We start from the raw sequence: 19,717 nt of genomic DNA on the forward strand, positions 1-19,717 counted from the left end.
AAGGCATTTTCTCAATTAGTGATCCAGGGTGGGATGCCCAGTCCATTGTGGGTGGTACCATCCCTAGGCTGGTAGTCCTGGTTCTATAAGAGAGCAAGCTGAGCAAGCCAGGGGAAGCAAGCCAGTAAGTAACATCCCTCCATGTCCTCTGCATCAGCTCCTGCTTCCTGACCTGCTTGAGTTCCAGTCCTGACTTCCTTTGGTGATAAACAGCAATATGGAAGTGTAAGCTGAACAAACCCTTTCCTCCCCAACTTGCTTCTTGGTCACGATGTTTGTGCAGGGATAGAAACTTTGACCAAGACACATGGTTCAACTAACAGCTGTGTACACAAACTGTGGAGGAGGCCTGATTCAAATTACAGCACATGAAATTTATAAAATCAAATTTAAATACCACCAAAGCTTATTAATTTTTAAATGTCAGGGCCCGAATGGTGAGTAGAAACATTGGCATGTGGAATCACAACATCAGCACATCAGAGTGGGCACATATTTGGAGACACGGTCCTTACAAGGGAATTAAGTTTAACTGAGATCCTTAAGTTGGGCTTTGCAATGATGCCACTGTTGCCCTTATGGGAAGAAACTGTGGAGAGGTGCAGGGAAAGGCAGACCCTAGAGCCAAGAGGAAGACCACAGTGGAGGTCCCCTTGGGCTCAGGATCCAGGCCTCCAGACACTTTGATCCAGGACTTTTGACCTCCTAAAGCTTGAGACAATAGGGTTCTGTTTTCTAAGAAAACCATTCTAAACAGTGTGATAGCAGCTTGAGCAAGTTAATATGTCAAGAAAAACACCAATTTAAAAATCTCCAAGTCCTTCTGCAGAAGCAGCAAAGCACTACTAACCCTGTGAGGCATCAATGCAACCAATGAGAGATTTAAGAGCCTGGGACACAGACTCAGTCAACTAAAGGGTTAAGGATCATTGAGAAGGCAAAAAAAATGCGGGTGGTGAGTTCCTAATGGATAAAAATGGGTTTTAAGACCAAAGCTGAGTGATGCCAATATTTAAATAAAGTTTAAACACTGTTTTTAAACACAATAGGAACCATGCAGATTGCAAAAGGAAAAAAGATGACATTTGATTAATTAGATATTATCTAATTATCAAACCCAGAGCATCATCAGAGTGTGAAACCAGAAGAGAACGGAGGTTCTTTTCTGCTGTGGGAATCAGTGCAGCTTCCGTTCAGAGAAGGCAAAAACACGAACACTCACAGCAGCAACAGGATGCCTTGCCTCATCATGGCTCCAACATTAGTGTTGAACACAAACGCTCCTCACAACTTCCATTATTAAAGGGAAAATGCTGACTCTTTGATTTATCTCATCCCCACAGTTGAGAGCAGCGAGGCTTCACAGTTCCCAGGAAATGTAATGTCCTCAATGAATGGGTTTCCAGTCTGATGGGAGCTTAAGTGATAACAGTCCCTCGAATCGTGTATCAAGGTATTAGTAACTCACATGAGCATATTTAGAATATCATCCAAGAGTGCTCAATACTAATAGGAATTATTGATCATTTTTAGGAATTAAGTATTACTTCTAAAATAAATATTAGGACTGGCTCTGGTAATGTCCGCCTGTTCTCTCAGGTACTCAGGAGGATGGGAAAGGTAAATCATTGATTAAAGTTTGCCTGAACTACAAAGTGAGCTTAAGGTCAGTTAAGGCAAGTTAGTGCATCTCAAGTGCAAAATGAAGAGATCCTTTAGTTGGTAAAAATGCTTGCCTCGCCTGTTTAAAGCCCTAGGTTCAATCACCTATCCCCAAAATAAAATAATATCAATATGGATACCACATTGAAAATCCAGAGTTTTAGACATTGTTATCATGTACATTTTATTAATTCAAATGACATAGTGACACTTTGGAAAAACATTCATAGGGTGGAACACTAAAAATCCAGCCATTATTGCTGTTAAGGATTTCATATAAAGCTATTTTACTGATTTTTCCAAACCTGAAAAACAGCGTTTTTACTTTATTTATTTTCAACAATCTTGGACAAATACAAGAAAGATCTTTATTTCTTTTTTTTAATTAAGCTCTACTGTTGGCATGTGAGGAATATCTCAAAGGAAGAGTTACCAAGAGCCTCACAGAGTCCTGTGGAACGGCCTTGGAATGAATTAGCCAGAAGTCTCAGCCAAACTTTAAATTCATTTGTGAACACTAGAATTTGATAGCATGCAGGTCACTACAGCCACCCATAGATGAGCTATAGCTGGTATAAGTGTACCCCACAGAACCCCTTGGCCCTCAGCCCCAGTGTCTGCAGCCTTTTTATCACATGCCAAGTATGCAAAGAGAACAGATCCAAGGAGGGAGGTCAATAGAAAGAGAAGAACTGGGGGTGCAGTGGCATCATCGTGGTCCGAGTTGTAAAATTGTTTGATGTGTGACTCAAAATGAGCACTTCTATTAGGTGGTCCTGAAAGGGGAAGCAGCTTAAAGACATAACTAATTCCCCATGAAATTTGACGTCAGTAAAACCCATTTTCAGAAGGGTAGTACCCTCAGTAACAGAAAACAACTTGTTTTCAGTTGTAAAGCTCCACACAAGCCTTTGGATTGGAGGTCACATAGTGAGTTAAACCAAGCTGAGTAGTGAATTGGACTCACCTGGAGGTCATGTTTGTGAGTATGAGGCAGCGAGGCTTGGCTCACGTAAACCTCAGACTGCATACTGTGGCTTGGACATTTTGAGAATAATTGATGTTTAGTCAAGAGAATCCCACAGACTGAGCAGAATGACAGATTAAGGAAGACACACATCCCTCCTTTGGATTCGCCAATCACCGATGGCTTTGAAAGAGTCCTGTGCGGTTTCCAGATCAAGTGGGAGTCCTGAGCAGCATCCTATAATAGTTGACATTGGCGTTCAGATGACCACAGAAGCAACTATAAAGACGGGATTATTTAGAGATGAATATCACTTTAGGGAGGGTTGTTTTAAGCACCCATAGGGCAAACATGTAAAATCCCTATGACTCAATTCAGTTAAACGTTGGATAAAGGAGGGTGCATTTCTGTTTTTGGTGCTTATATATGACTGGTTACTGTACAGTATCCATCAATACATAGCACATCATCACTCCTGTCATTATGACTTGTCACCATGGAGTCGCCAGTGTTCTCCATAGCCATTCAGAAGACATATAAAAGGGAGCTGAAATAAGAAAAATGGAATGTTAGTGAAAATCTCTTTCCTTGCAAAATGAGTTTAAACTTTTGGGTTGGTGTAGTGACTGTGTCTTCGTGTTGCTCTGATATAATATTCTGACATAAACATCCTAAGGAAGGAAGGATTGCTTGGCTCACAACTCTAGTTACAGTCCATTACTGCAGCAAGGTCAAGGCTACTCATATCATGTCCATACCCATAGAGAGCAGAGTGACAGATGGACATGTGCTTGGCTCACATCCTCCAGCTTAGATGGTGCAGATCCCCTCCCTAATTGGTTCTAGATTGTGCAGAGTTCACAATGAAAACTAAGCATCACAATTAGTCTAACTTCCCATGGGGAAATTCCAGGAGTGATGTCACTGACAAAAGACACTCTGACAGTTACCGAGAAGATCAATCATGAGAAATAAAAGACTAGGTTTGGAGGAGGGAAAGAGTAAGGAAGACAGGTCTGTTTACATGTGAAGGGCCAATAAATCAATTACTATGGGTTATTGGGGGCTGGCAGGCTGCGGAACAGATTGAGCTACAAAGAGATGAAGTGACACACGAAGAGGTAGGCTACAGCATGGGAGATAATCTCTGCCAAGTGTAAATCTTTCAGGGGATTACTATTTAGAATGAATAGATCACTGTAAAAATTGAGCACCCCAAATAAGTAAGTGTTACTAACAGGATAGATGAACTCACCAGCAACACCGAATGCAAGCAGGCAGAAAGCAAAGCACTCATTCCATCTCCTTTTATCCGGACTACCACCCCAAAAGGCATTGAAGTTAGTGTGGGTTCTCCTGCTTCAAACAGCCTGGTGAGGAAAACCCTCCCACAGTCTCCAGCAGCTTGTATTGAGTTGATCCCAGAGCCAGCAATGTTGGCAATCAAGACTAACTATGACGTATACATAGCCTGGATGCCTCTAGCAGCAGACGACTGAATAAAAAAAAATGTGGTCTAGTTGTACCAGGGAGAGCAAATCTGGGTTACATCATTTTGGGGAGGACATGTATGAAGCAGGGTATCATCACGCTAAGTAAAGTAAGCCAGGCTTAGAACGACACAAATGTTTGAGAATGACATTGTCTCTCAAACATGGATTCTAGATTTAAACACACGTACTTACACACGTGCACGCACACTCAACACTTAAGTAGAAAGGAGGCTACACGGAGCAAGGAGTGAATTATTTGGGAGGAAGGAATATTGTTAGAGAGGACGGTAGGAGGGGAGCAGGAGTAGACCGATGAGCACAGACAGAAATCTGATCATGAAAATCGTTATAAAAGAAGGAATATGCTGAGTTACTTTGTAAGTGGTCAGTGAGATGCTACCACAGTGTTGTTTAAAAGAGAAGAAACAATAGGATATCACTCTGAAACAATGTATCGTGTTTTGAGGGAAACGCTCACAGCAGGAGGACGGAGTGAACTTGGTGAGAGTGGTTAACAGGCCAACCCTTCAGGAATAAAGTTGGAGTGTAAGTGGTAACAATTGGACAATCCGGGGCTGGTTCACAGAGCTTGGGAAAGAACTGCTTGTTAAAGAAAAGATGCATTTAACAGTACACATGTTACGGTGTCTGCGTCAGAAGACTGAGGAGATACATGCTCAGTGGGTGACTACTTACCGTGCAAGCAGGAAGGTCTGAGTTCAGATCCTCAGCACTGAAGTGCTGACGGAGACGGGACCATCCATCCCCAGCAGGCTTGCTGGGTGCCAGTCTGACTGATTGGTGAGCTCTGGGGCAATGAGCAACCCCACCTTAAAAAACAAGGTGAGGAGCAATTGAGGGAGACACTCAGCATCCACACACAAGTACACACAGGTGTATACACACATGTGTACGCACACAGAGACATGTGCTCATACACACAAAATAAAAAAATAAAGCATCTTTACCCCATCTTTCAAATCAAGTAAGTTTATCTTGGTAATGACTGTTTCCTCCAGAGCGTACTTATGAAAATATACCGGTTGCTATATTTTCACTGCACAGTTACCGTTTTCCAAGTTGTAATTAACAAATATGAGATGCTGGAGATGTGTAAACACCTAGTTCCTGGCTGCACCGCAGGTATCACTTTCGTCCTGCGGGGACTATTTTTGGTGGTGACTAAGGGGTGGGGCTTTCTATTTCTTTTCTTCATTCTATGTCTGCAAACTGGATTTCTGCTAAAATTAAAAATTCCCCATCGGCCGATTTTCTATTTCTGCTTTCCCTCCTCTTTCGATTAAAAGAGTTCATCATCTGTGGAAACACCAGGCAGAAAGTGAGGTGCTCCAGTGGGCAAAGCTAACTTCACCTGCTACTGGTTCACAACTGCCTTTCCTGGTGTGTTGTATCAAGAACACGTAGTCTTCTCTGTCACTGGGAGGAAATCACAGGGCACCAGATGTGCAAGGTGTCTCTCCAGCATTTATCCAAAGGGTCTGGGTGACAGGAGATGAAGGTGACATGGAAGCTTGGCACAGTGGACCTATGATTTTTGAGTCATATCCTGGAGCAGAAAATGGATACTAATGGAACAATGGTGAGGCTTGAGTGAAGTATCAGGTTGGTTGTTAGCACTGTGTGGAAGTAGGACTTTTGTGCACGACTCACTCCGGCATCATGGCTACTGAGGGGCTGTCACTGGGACAGCTGAGGGAGGGGATGAACAGAATCCAGTGTTTGCAACTCTTTAAAAGTCAGTAGTTACTTCCAGATACAAAGCTAAAAGAGCAGGTGCCTAGGGTGCCCTGAGACCCTAGATCTTACTTGGATGGATCTTAGCCACTTTCTCCATTGTATTTTGCACAGTGACCCCTTTGAGAGCCTCAGTGTTTCTGGAAAACATATATTACCATCACGTTTATAAAAATGATTACCATATAATTGCCCAAAGTAACAAGCTTCGTTTTCTCATTTTCATGCATGCGTATAATGTTCTTTGGTCTTGTACACACTCCCCATTATCATCCCCTTTAAAATGTTTGACAGATTCGTCTTTGAATATAACATCCTGTGACTGCACCCATCTCTGACTGCCCCTCGAAGCTCTCCATTCCTGTCTACCTCCTTCTTCCTGACTGTTTTCTCTCTCCTACCCTCATCACCCTCTTTATTCTCTCTCTCTCTCTCTCTCTCTCTCTCTCTCTCTCTCTCTCTCTCTCTCTCTCTCTTTCTCTCTCTCGGCCCTGTACAAGATGCTGCTGTGTGTTTATGGTTTGACCACCTAATTGTACCCAGAAGCCAGTACCCCACGACCCTCTACTTTGTCCTTCATTCTACTTTCCACAATCCATCCAGTCCCTCTCCTGTGACATTCCCTGAGCCCTAGAGAGACTGGCATGGATGTGTCTCCAGGGGCTTAGGACTAAGCAGTCCCTCATTCTCAGCACTTTAACTATTGCTGGTCCTCAGAGGGCCCCAATTGCATGATCACAAGAAAAGACTTCCGTATGCACTACATAACTGATATGTATTATACAGTAAGTGTGACGTTTGAGAGCTTTAGTTCGGGGACAGACTCAAACTGGGCCACATAATCAACAGAACAATCATTTAAAGGAGGTGACTGAAGCTGTTCAAATGTAGCTCGCTACTTAATAACATGAACTGTTATGATACTGTGACCAGGTACATCACCAGTTGAGTGAGCATCGTAAAACCCCCAAAAGAGATTTGACCTTGGGTCTTCATGCTTGCAGAGCAAGCGCTCTTATTTATTGAGTGATCTACCCAACTCTGTTCATGTTTTTTTAATCTTAAGATTTTTCTGGATCAAATATACAATCTTATAATCAGAAAAACAAAAAACAAACAAACAAACAAACAAACAAACAAACAAACCCACAACCTTCCACTGTCCAAAGTGATCAGAGCCCTATAGGAAGACAGACGACAAGGTGAGGGGAAGGTCCGTCGGCAAGCACTGCGGTTAGCCCCAGAGGTATGTCACCTGTCACTCATCCATATGCTGGAATCTCTTCCTTTGGGACCATACAGATCCATGCCAGCCATGCAGAGTGCGGTCTCCTGAAATTCACCACAGCTTCACCTTCCTCTCGAGGCACCTCCGAGAATTTATGACTTGCCACGCATATGCGCCAAGATATAAAATCAAATAAACTGCTCTTTCCTTCAGAACATCTGTCTCCCTTATGTGGCAGTTATTGGGCAATTTCCTGAGGAATTTATTATTAAACCGGGGGGAAAGAAAAGAAGTCTTAGGATAAGCTATGGAAATCCCACTGTGTAAGGCATGCTTGAGAGAACGAGCCCTGAATGCTGGAATGCTAAGTAGACTTTGAAGAGCTTCCTTGTCTTCCACAGGAACTGAGACTCACCCTTTCCCTCAGCTTCTCAGGATGGGAGACCAGGGTGAAGGTGAGGCAGTCTAAGGGTCCACGAGCACCAACTCCGACCTGCAGACTTAAAACACTGTGATATTATCTATATAAACTATTAACTGAATTGGTATTTTTGTATTTTCTCCAAGATTCCATGACAGGTGCATAGTTAAAAGACTGATTCTGTAAGGAACCACTCACTGTCCTGAAGACCACGAGGGTTTTATTTGACAGATCAGGATCTGTCGAAGAATGGAATGTAGGGTGGGGTCAACTTTGCTCTTTACTGTCCCTCTCTCTCTCTCTCCATCTCCTTCCTCCCTTTCCCTCTCCCTCCCCAACTCCCTCCTCTCCTTCCACGTTCTTTTATTTTCCCTTTCTAAATAGCTTTCTATTCGTGGCTGTTGTTCCATAGCAATTAACCCTAAACTAATTTTACTGTTTAATTTACATGATTAAAAAAAAAAAAACTAGCAGAAACAAGGATAATAAACTTAAGCTCCAGACAAAAAGGCTTGAGATTTTTCATGTTGATCTTAACATGCTGTAGGACACTAGGTCCCCACATCTCTGCATTATTAATGTCACATGGGTATTGTATGGCTGCTATTGTGACTTATATTTTAATAAGTCAGTGAAAGAAGAAGAGCAATTGCTTCATTACAGTGTCCGTGAGGTCAGAGGTGTGCCAGTGCAGACCATTTGACAGAGCTGCACCGAGCTTGTGTGGGGGGGTGGGGAGGCTGCAAAGCTGCTCTTATCTCTGCCCCTTCACAGGGGCTGAGCCAGGCTGGGTTTCTAACGCCAACTTTGCCGCTGCACCTGAATAGCGGGCACCCTAGGATGTATACTTTCCCCACAGAGGAACATAGATAACCCCCTTTTATTCCTAAGTAGTAAGAGGCATAGCCCAGAGGCCTCTTTAAACATTGGACTGATGCTTTGTTTCCAACTATGAATTGTAACAGAGTTTCTTTTCGTGTTCCAAGGCCCATTCCAAGTACAGTTTCTTGGGACAAGAAAATCATGATCTCACCAAAGAAAGCAGGCTGCTGCCCCTTTCCTGATAGGCCCCCAGGTCTGGGAAAAGGAGCTTTTTTTTTTTTTTTTTGTGCCTGGGCAATGAAAAACAGAATAAAAGTCCCTTCACTCCATGTGCTTAGAAAGCACCAAAGTTATTTGTCCCGAGGTGTCTGATCTGGAAAAACTGCCAGCCCCACGGCGTTTCAGTTCTTTGAAGGTTTCATTATGGTGAGTTGAATAACCGATAATATAAAGACAGAGCAGACAAGTTGGAAAACTTGCAGCATATAAACTTTTACTGAACTAAGTCCCTTCATTAAATTGAAGCAGCACCTTTGAATTGTGGGACTAACGTCTGCGTCGTAATAAGCTTCATGTGGATTATGATGTTTCTATTTGATGTCTAACGGATCTTGGAAAGGCCCGCATATCTTAGAGTCTTACTGAGGTGAAAGTTCTGTTTACAGCAGCCTAGCTGAGAGCTGCTCCAACTGCCCGAATCTCTTGAGTATTAACCCTGGCTCTGCCGCTCTGAGGTGGAGCCTCCGGCCCCTTGCAAACAGCTGGGAGGAATTTCGTTCAGCCTTGCAGGCACTATGTTTGCTCTCACAGATGACTAGGGAGATGGTGAGAGCAGCCTTTGCTCATGGCTGTCCCTCTCCCTGGCGAAGGTGTAAGTTGAAGAGGACAAAGGACTCTGCCAGCCCAGGAGCAGGCCCAGGGGTGGGAAGCACAAGCCACACTCTAGGGATGGTTTTGACAGTCTGTTCTTGCAACTCGAAATGCTCAAAAGGAAGCTTTTGGCAGAGGGCTGGAGGGAGGTGCGTTTGGCACTGAGAGTCACGACAGAGCAGATGGGCTCTCCCCGTCTAGACAGAATGGTACTGTCCCAGACGGAAAGGTCTCCCAGGCCAGACAGTCCTGAAGCACCACCCTGCTGAGGGGCCTCTCAGGCAGAGAAGGCAGAAAATTAGAGAATAGCAGTGTCCGTGCAGGCAGGGTAATTAGCAGGGTGAGCTGGGTCCACAGCCTCTGTGTGTGTGTGTGTGTGTGTGTGTGTGTGTGTGTGTGTGTGTGTGTGCATGTATGTGTGTTCTTCTCTGTGTGCAGGTGGATGAATGTGTGTCTGTGTTCTTGTGTTGGTGCATGGTGCATTCGTGTGGTGTGTGTGTGTGTGTGTGCATGTGTGCATGTGTGCATGTATGTGTGTTCTTCTCTGTGTGCATGTGGATGAATGTGTGTCTGTGCTCTTGTGTTGGTTCATGGTGCATTCGTGTGGTGTGTGTGTGTGTGTGTCTTGCAGTTCTCTACACATCACCCATGAGCTCAGTATAACTGCCTTCCACTTAGGTTTTAAAGGCAATTATAGGAAGTAAACAGTTCTGTAACTGGATTTGTTTCTCAGCGAGTCAAAGAAATTCCCTTCCCACAGTCTGTTTCAAATGTCAGGTTTCAAAGGCAGAATCTCAAAGCTCAGAATCCAATCGGTGATGCTGTCAACAGCCCAGTGGCCTCGGATTTTGCATTTAAAACAGTGTGTGGGAATGAACGTTGTGGGGAGGGTGTGTATTTCCAAGTCATAGACTTGGCGAACAGGAGAACTTTAGAACAACATGTCTCCTCATTTTATAGCAGAGGCCCTTCACAGCCTCCCTGTGCACAGGGTCGGGCTCTGCTCTTCCCTCCAGAGGAAGTGCTCCTTGGAGGCCCCTTGAGTCTATTGGCTCTTTCTGCGTACATCAGCTTGAAGGGACTAACACATGTGTGTGCGTTTAATTTGTGTAGACCTTGGTTTGCAAAGAGCACAGGGAAAAGTAAGTTGGTCCCCTTCTTGGTGACTGATTACAAAGCACAAGGCAACATGGGCCTGCCATCGAACACATGTTCATCAACACACAGAGAGAACAAATTTCCGTCTATCCCAGTGCTTGCTTCCATCAGTATCAAGGTTCACTGTTGATAGAACAGGGGAACTAACTGCTCTTGTCTAAGGTTAACATAAATTTGAGATGCATAGTCTGTGCTGTGTTCATGGCGGTTAACCAGAGATCTAAAGATACTTTGTATAAAACAGTGCAAAATTCTAACACTGAACTTCCTCAGAGCCAGAACCTAAGCAGAGGGAGGCCGTTTCCTGTTTCATCCACTGATATTCCCAGGCAATATTTTTAAAAAACATGCATAGGTCTCGTGAAAGATGCTGGATGCTGCCCTGTTTAAACAAGCTCTCAGTGGGCAGGACAGCAGAGTCAGGAGGGCACCGGCGTTCTGCAAAGAATGTGCATCTGGTTATTCAGGGAAAGCATTCTCCTCTCTCCTAGCAGTCTTTACACCCACCCGGAGTACATCCCAGACAAACGAGGTGACATGACAGCGTATGAAAAAAGTGGTCCCTGTCCTCAGTCACCATTCTGCCTTGGTCCTCACAGGGTCAAGTTGAGCAAAGGACAGAGACTTTGTCCCCTGGTGCTGGCTGAACACAAGCTTCACATGGCTGCCAAGAATGGCCAAAGGTCTATTTTAGAGTGTGTTTTGTCAACCTTATCATTTAGTGCTATGCCTGATACATAATCTAAGATGGCTGTTGAAAATGAAATCTAGATAGCTCTCTAGAAATGGGAGGGACATGGCAATCAGATAACAAGCACAGTGTCAGTCTGCACACCACAGGCTCTTGGCACAAACTGTAAGACACAGCTGTTGCTCAGAAATTGTCCCTCCAAATATGGGTTAGGAACGGACAAACATCACTGTTACCAGAGCTGAGGAGCTGCTGACTTTGAGCTTGGGCCTAGAGGAATTTCAAGTGACATTATATGGTGTTGGGTAATTTACAGAGAGTTCATTTTGATTCAATGGAAACCCAACTATCATGAAATAATTTACTTCCGAGAGGAAGCGATTTGCTAGGCCCTGTAGAGATGTAGATCATTTCTCTGTCTTCAATATCAAACTAATAAATGAATTTTTCCCCTCAAAAAAAAATAAATAAAAGCCTACCTCTCCACATAAGAATAGAGACGTCAACCGATCTCCAAGTACAAAGAAATCATTTCTCAGGCTGCCCTTTCCCAGATGGCTCTAGGGTTAAAAAGAGGCTTATATCTGAAAAGGTTGGTGAGTGGGTATTTTGGCAAGTTGGGATTCTAGGAAAATTATTTTTGTTATGCATGAGGCTCTCTGTTTTCAAGTTTTATCATCAGCAATGTACTGTGTAAATTTTACAAAAATAAAAAAAAATTTCTTTTCATTGGTTGACAAAAAGATTGGCCAAGGAAAAGGTAGAGAGAAGGTAGCTTCCATAGACACTGCAGAGCTGTGCTATACCTTCATGGGAGTTCTTCGCAAATTCTTTCTAAAGCTCCACTTTCCCTGTGGCTGGTGCTCTGAGTTCTCTGGGTGTGTCTTCTGAGATTTTCACATTACACCTGCTCCCTAGCAAGCAACTGTCATACCTAAGTCACTCCTCAACTTGTCACCACTGCCTGTAGCTGGCTTGGTCTACTGCACAGCACATCCCAGCCTCCCTTGGGAATCCCATAAGGCATTTGATGGAGACACCTTCCCCTCTTGGGGCTGAATCCAGATTGCATGCTCACACCTTCCTTTCTGCCCTGCATTCACAAATGGGTTTTCCATCCAATGCAGGATTTCAGTAAGGACCTTATAGCTTGTCCTGATTCTGCCTGTCTCTCTCCCACGGGCCATAGGGTCCCTAGCAAACGTTGTCTTCTCTCTCCCGCCAGCTCTCCCTCTCTCCTTTCCAGGTGGCCAGTGAGGTTTTCCTTTTAACGCCCACGTCTAATGATAATTTCTCTGTTTTGAATCTTTTAACAGTCTTATATATGGCCCTGAGATAAAAACGTAAAATTGATCATCTTTGCCAGCAGGTTTCATGTCCTCCTCTGAGCTGTCAATGAGGTCAACTTTCCTAAGATTCCCTAGTGTTGAACCTGAAATCCTCCCTTCCCAAAATATTTCCACAACTCGATCCATCAGATCAATCTCCTATCTCCCATTCAAAGCCAGATCTACCACCATGTACCATGCCCCCCTCAAAGACTTTCTTGAAAAGGAAAACTAAGTTAGGATCCTCCCCAAAATCAATACATGTACTGCTTGAGGGAGAAACTGTGTTCCCGGTAACATGTTAATTGTGGGTAATTCTGCCACCGTGGCAGCATCATGCACATACAGAACCGGTCACAGCTACTGTAGAACTTGAACAGCCATGAGTCACACCTACTGAAGATCAGGGATGTTAACTTTCCTGGTCCTCGTCAGTCTTCATTTTGTTTTAGGTTAATCAGCCATGGGATATGAGCTAATACTGGAGAGAGCATTGTCAGTGGAGTCTGAAGGCTTAGAAGCCGTAGCAGAAGTTCACTGAGCCCAGGAGTGTGGTATATTTATGAGACAGGAGAACTTTGAACCAGGGTAACAGGAAACACAAGAGACACTGCCCATCCTGTATATGAGTCATTTGTCACCATTACCACACGTTGTGCACTGTATGCAGCTGAGCATACCACTGTCTCCTGAGATTTGTGCCACCTCAAGTGTGTGTGTGACACACGTAATGCACCATGGTGCCAGGAGGGCTGCATTGGCCCCAAGAAGCAGACAGCTTTCAGCGCCATTTTTCAGGGACCACAGCATTGTGCTGTGGGCTGTCAGTGACTGATGTCCTCTGTCCACCGCTCTCCTCCCCTCATCTTGGAGCAGGCTGGGATTTGCCCTTGCAGGGTCTCCAAGCCCTGTGCTATGCCTGGTGTGCAGTTTCGCAGGTGTCTCAGTGAACTGATAGAAGCTGAGATTGTATGAGACAGATTTGGATTAATCCAAGGACTGAAAGTGGTTCATCACTTTGACTACAGGATATGCCTTGCCTCTCCATGGGTTTTGTTTACAAGCCCTGTGCTGTGTTGAAAGGGACCAATGCCCAAGGCTGCAATGATGGGAAATATGAGGAGATGTGTGGAGTTTCCAAGCATTGAGGTCTGCAGGCTGGAGCCCTGGCAGAGCCTTTCCTTACTATTTGATCTAATTCTGACTGTTGAGCTCCTTTCAGCTAAACACATACCCAAGGGGCTGGGAGAAGGGTCAGTAGGGAAAGCTCATGAGAAACAAGCTCTTCTGAGGACCCAAGTCTGGTCTCTGGAACCAGAAATAAAACTAAAGCAGGTGTGTTTGTGCATGCCTATAACCAGACAAAATGGCAGATGCTGGAAGTCTGTTGGCCAGTCAGTCTAACAGAAGCAGGCAAGGCTTCTGTACATGGGAGAGACCTTATCTCAATAAAACAAAGGAAGATGCTTAAGTTTAATGTCTGGCCTCAGTGCAGTCATATATGCACAAACCACATACACACAGAGACACAGACATACAGACATACATGCACACATACACTCAAACATATACACACATGCACACATATACATACACATTCACAGATATACACACATACACACACAGACACACAGACACATACACATACACACACATACACATACACTCATACACACATACATACACACACTTACACACACACATACACATACACTCATACAGACATACATACACACACTTATACACACATATACACATACACTCATACACACATACATACACACACTTACACACACATATACACATACACTCATACACACATACATACACGCACTTACACACACATATACACATACACTCAAACACACATACATACACACACTTACACACATATGCACACATACATGTACATACATACATATACACTCATACACACATATATACACACATAAACACATATATACATATACTCATACACACATACATACACACACATACACACATACACACATATACATACACTCATACATATACATACATAGATTCACTCATACACACACACAGATATACACACATACACACATACATATACATACACTCATACACACATACACACATACACACATATACATATATACATATATACACATACATACACACATACACTGATACACACATACACACATATACATACACATACACACATATACACACATACACACGAATACACATATACACATATACATTTATGTACATGCATACAACACATACATACATACACACATACACATACATTCACATACACACACACACACACACATACACACATACACACACATCTCATCTAACCTGAGACCTTGCTCTATAATGCTGAGTAGGTGGGGCAGGGAGAGCTTCCTCTGAATCAGTTTCCCTGGACAACTGGGTCACAGAGCCTTTTCCAGACCTAGGTTTACTGAGTTCTGTGGCGTGTTCTTCTCTAGACAGCTAAGGTTCCTCTGACTTCTTGTTTGTCTCAACTGGGCATCATTTCAGGTTGCTTTATGATGCCTTGATGTACATTTTAAAAACAAGTCAATATTTAGATACAATGACAAAAAATATCGAGCTGGTGTCTCTCACTTAAAATCCCGACGCTCACCCAGACACCCAGCACTGTCAGCATGAAGTCCTGTTCTCAAATTTAACATTTCTTTTCCTTTGAGGCGTATCTGCTGTACATTTAATTACCAGTAATTGCCCACCAGGTGGAATGGTACAAGAAGTAAATATCAATAATTAGTAATTGTGTGAGACGGGTCTTTTTTTTCCCTTTGGGGAGATTTATTTCTACTGTTGCTCACAAGCACAGCCCTAGAAATACGAGATAATGGATTTTTATTGATTTTCAGCTGAACATTGAAGATGTACAAAATACATTTCCATAACTTTGATGACCATGAGCTTGAGGACGTATTGATTGAAGAGACATGATACATTTGTTTGTTTAGCATATGATCGCTATGAAAGGCAAGGATGCTTGCCTGCAGATAGATATGGTACAGTGCACTGGGAAAGGAAGTGGGCAGACTGACTGCATTCAGAGCCCTGTCCAGGGGGTTCAGAGCTCCCTGCAGGGCCCTGCCTCCTGAGCCTCTTGGACCAACTCAGGAGGAGCCCAGCAGTCTCCACCTAAGGTGAGATGTGCACAAAGGACCCGCCACATGTACTATGACCATGTGTGTTCATGTGCTTGTGCGTGAGTGTGTGCATGTGTATGTCTGTGTGTGTGTGCATGCAAGTGTGTGTGTGTGTGAATGCAAGTGTGTGTGTATGCAAGTGTGTGTGCATGTAAGCATGTGTGTGCATGCAAGTGTGTGTGAATGCAAGTGTGTGTGTATGCATGCAAGTGTGTGTGTGTGCATGTAAGCGTGTGTGTGTGCATGCAAGTGTGCGTGTGCATGTAAGTGTGTGTGTGCATGCAAGTGTGTGTGTGCATGAGTGTGCATGCAAGTGTGTGTGTGTGTGTGTGTATGCATGAGTGTGCATGTGCATGTAACGAAGGCTTGGAAGAGTGCAAGGTCACACTCTGGTTTCCTCAACAGTTAGCCAAGTGGGTTTGTGATCAGGGCCACTTTCAGGGAAATTATTTTTCCCAGAGAGCTGCAAAAAGCCAGTGCCTCAGAGGCTCCTCAGGAAGGACTCCAGGCTGAGATGAGAGAGCTCTGTAAAGTTCATTCAGATGCAAATGGTGTCAGTGAGAAACGAAGGGTTAATTTATTTGTCAGAGGCCCTCTCAGCCCAGATGAAATAACAGGGCCTCAGCAGCCTCAATCCAGTTACGGTAGCCATCTTAGAAAATTAATCAGTCAGAAGTAGCCTATCCAATCGGCTGTCTACCTATTGATCTAGGATACTGGAAGCAGGAACCTGACAGCTCCCAGCCAGTGTGGCTGCTTTTGCTGGTCCTATTGGAAGTTGGAGGGGCTATGAGTCAGGCCCTAGTGGCTGATCATGCCCTGGTGGTGTCCTCATAGAGTAAAGGAAGGGCCCAGACGCACAGGAAGAGGAAGGGATTCCTGCCTCTTACCTGTTTTGTGTGTCTTATATTAGATAAAAATAGGTATAAAAAGAGAATTTTAAAAAGAAGCTCACACCACCGCCGTCTGTATACTTGGCGCAAACATGCGAAAGTATATGAAGACAGACGATGTCTGCCCCGTTCATACGGGAGGAGGTGAGCAAGTTCTGAAACTCAGTACAGACAAAGAAACCAGTTGACAGAGTGAACAGCCAATATGGATCGCATGGTGAAGCTCTGTCCTCACATGACCACTAGACACATGGGAAGCCGAGAGTGACGTCAGCAGCAGGTGGCATGTATATTTGGCACCTGTGCTTTAAGGGGAGATCCCCCCTGCCCCGGGCAAGTGTGTGGTCTGTTTCTTAATACTGGCTTTCTGTCTCTGATCGGTTATGTGCTTAAAGCAAACCTTACATTTCAATGTACAAGTTATTGAGAGGCAAGCTTCAGAGAGGCATCTTCTGCAGCCCGTGGCCTCATGCTGATTTTGTACGATGTGAGTTAGCCCAAGCTGGGTGGTGTAATTCCTAGCCTAAACCACAGTCTGATTGGGATCTGAACACAAGGATTCAGAAAAGAGAAGTTCACAGCAGGGTTTTTCAAAGAAACGATCTTGTGGCTGCACAGGTTTCATTGTCCTCACACCCCAGCATTAATAGAAATGCAGAAATAACCCGCTCTTGAATTTTAAATTATAGCCAGGTTTTTTTTTTTCCGGCTGCTGAAATTATACTTTCAAAGATTCCCAATGTTTCTAAGAATAATTCATTAATAGAAGAAGAGGAAAGTGCAAAAAAAAAAAAAATAGAAGGCGATTATCTGGTATTTTTACGGGAGAAAGTGACATGAATATTGCCGAAGAACGTGTGTTTAAGAGCAAAGTTGTACTTAAAAATTAATCTTTTCCAGTCGTGTCTTCGGTCCTCATCTAGCGTCTTCTTTGTCTCTACAACTGGCGGACCCAGCCTTCCCGTGTCACCTGACTCCAGCCTTGTCTGCTGACTTGCTGCAGTGCCAACAATCAGCGAGTTCAGAGCCAGCCCAGCAGCGGTCAGATAAAAATGGGCTCAGGGTGAAGTCTGAAACCTTTCAGCCACTGCCCTAGTAGCTCGGATCGTGTCTCACTACATGGAGACAGGGAAAGATTCTTACTAGGTCCTTTGTAGACAAGCTCTGTGACAAGCTATTGTCTAAGCAACTTTCACCACACTCCATGCCTCAGGCTCCTGTGCCCCAGGAGACCCTGGGGCTGTTTCCTTACCAAAGAGGAAACTGAGGCACAGAGATTCCAGAGATGTACTTGTGTGGTGGTGTCAGAATCATTTCTCCTATGGACACAGCAGACAAGCCAATGGGTGTCCAAGAAGGGGGCAAGCCTTGTTGAGTCGGGAGAAGCAAATCTTCCCAGAATGCACTCTGCTTGCTTGAGCCTGAGTTTCACAATGTATCGCTTGTCTTGCCTGGAGCTCACTATGTAGATATTGCTGACCTTGAACTTAAAGATCCATCTGCCTCTGCCTGAGTGCTGGGATTAAAGGCACGCAGAACACAATCTTCATAGAGAATTAGGAAGCCAGTCTGAAAACCCGAGACATACCGGTCTCATAGTCACTATTCCAGAATGACGTGAACAATCTGAAAGCCATGAGGATCTAGCCCGATGTAATAATGAAATATGTTTGGAAACATAAAATATCATCTCAGAGGAATATTGCCAAGAAGTCCGACTCATAGCAAAAGCTGGGAAATTGAAACAGTTCCCTCTCCCTCAGCTGCTGGACCGAAGGCTGCAGGAGGATTGAAATGACACCACTAGATGAAAACTGTTTTAATCTGCATTAAATCTCTCTAGTCCCGTGTCTCCTCATGCCCCCTACTCCACAGGGAGCACCAGAAAGCAACCCACAACCCTCCCTGTGTTGTGGTAAACTTCCACCCCCAATTATCTCATGCAGAAACACACATCTCAGTTACGATATTTATAACCTGCACACCTAGATTAGGCAGATTCACCACCACACCACTCTGTTCCCCAGCAATGAGCTGCTTCTCCAGGCCACATGGTTCTGCTCCATCTTCCTTCCACTTCCTCTTGCTCTGTCTTCTTCTCCTCCATTCCCTACTCTTCCCCCACTTTCTAAAACCTCTAGCCCTACCTTTCCCTTCCACTGCACAACCACAGGCTCTAGCCTTTATTTGACCAGTTAAAATGGGGAGAAGGTTCACCTGAGATCACCTGAGAATGTGATCCACCCCTCTTGAGGAAGCGGAATTGACATTAGAAGACAAACAGCACCAGGGCAACCCACAACCCTCCCTGTCCCATGCCTGCTGCACTCTTCTGTGACCATGAAAAGGACTCAGCTGTGGGTGTCACGTGAAACAAAGTGTCATGTTATCAGCTTCATATATGTAAACAATGAGTTGTATCCATGTGCGATGGTTTGTATATGCTTGGCCCAAGGAGTGGCACTGTTGCGAGGTGTGGCCTTGTTGGAATAGGTGTGTCACTGTGGTTATAGTTCATTGTCCTAGCTGCCTGGAAGTCAATGTTCTGCTAGCAGCCTTCAGAAGAAGATGTAGAACTCTCAGCTCCTCCTGCACCATGCCTGCCTGGATGCTGCCATGTTCTTGCCTTGATGATAATGGACTGAACCTCTGAACCTGTAAACCAGCCCCATTAAATGTTGTCCTTATAAGACTTGCCTTGGTCATGGTGTCTGCTCACAACAGTACAACCCTAACTAATGCATCATGGTCACCCCACCCTCATATGCTCTCCTTACTCCTACGTCCATGTCTCTCTTGGTAGTGTGCAGGTCTCATTCCTTCAAAGGCAGAGGGGTGCTTTGTTCCGAAAACCTAAAGGATCCTGCTGATTGCAAAATCTCAGGAGGGCTGTGTGGACTCACTACCCAGGGCCCCTCACCCTTGCTTCACCTGCCTGACTCCCTGCAACCATGCTCTGGAGGATTTAAACGTCAGGCGAAGTCACTCCTCTGCTCGCCCTCTGGAAGTACCCAGAGCCCATCTGTAGGAGCAGAATGGATCATAATGGATCCTTATGGTTTCAGCAGAGCAAAGATTTTAAAAACATTGGCTGGCCAGTTTATCACTCTCCTCCTCCTCTCCCTTGTCCTCCTCCCCCTCCCCCTGCCTCTCCTCCTCCTCCCCCTCCCCCTGCCTCTCCTCCTCCTCCTCCTCCCCCTCCCCCTGCCTCTCCTCCTCCTCTTCCTCCTCCCCCTGCCTCTCCTCCTCC

At 44.6% G+C, this 19,717-nt stretch overlaps 1 long non-coding RNA gene across 1 annotated transcript; it reads right to left on the bottom strand.

Annotated features, from left to right (window-relative positions):
* Positions 1-1,825: 1,825 nt before the first annotated feature.
* Positions 1,826-7,320, bottom strand: LOC148000654 (uncharacterized). The gene is made up of 3 exons (XR_015640112.1): positions 7,133-7,320; positions 4,819-4,952; positions 1,826-3,176 (listed from the first exon to the last, which is right to left on the bottom strand). It is a non-coding gene; the product is annotated as an uncharacterized LOC148000654 (long non-coding RNA).
* Between the last annotated feature and the right edge of the window lie 12,397 nt (positions 7,321-19,717).

The sequence above is a fragment of the Rattus norvegicus genome, chromosome 16 (genome assembly GCF_021556685.1).
Source record: "Rattus norvegicus strain SHRSP/BbbUtx chromosome 16, alternate assembly SHRSP_T2T, whole genome shotgun sequence".
Classification (NCBI taxonomy): Eukaryota; Metazoa; Chordata; class Mammalia; order Rodentia; family Muridae; genus Rattus; species Rattus norvegicus.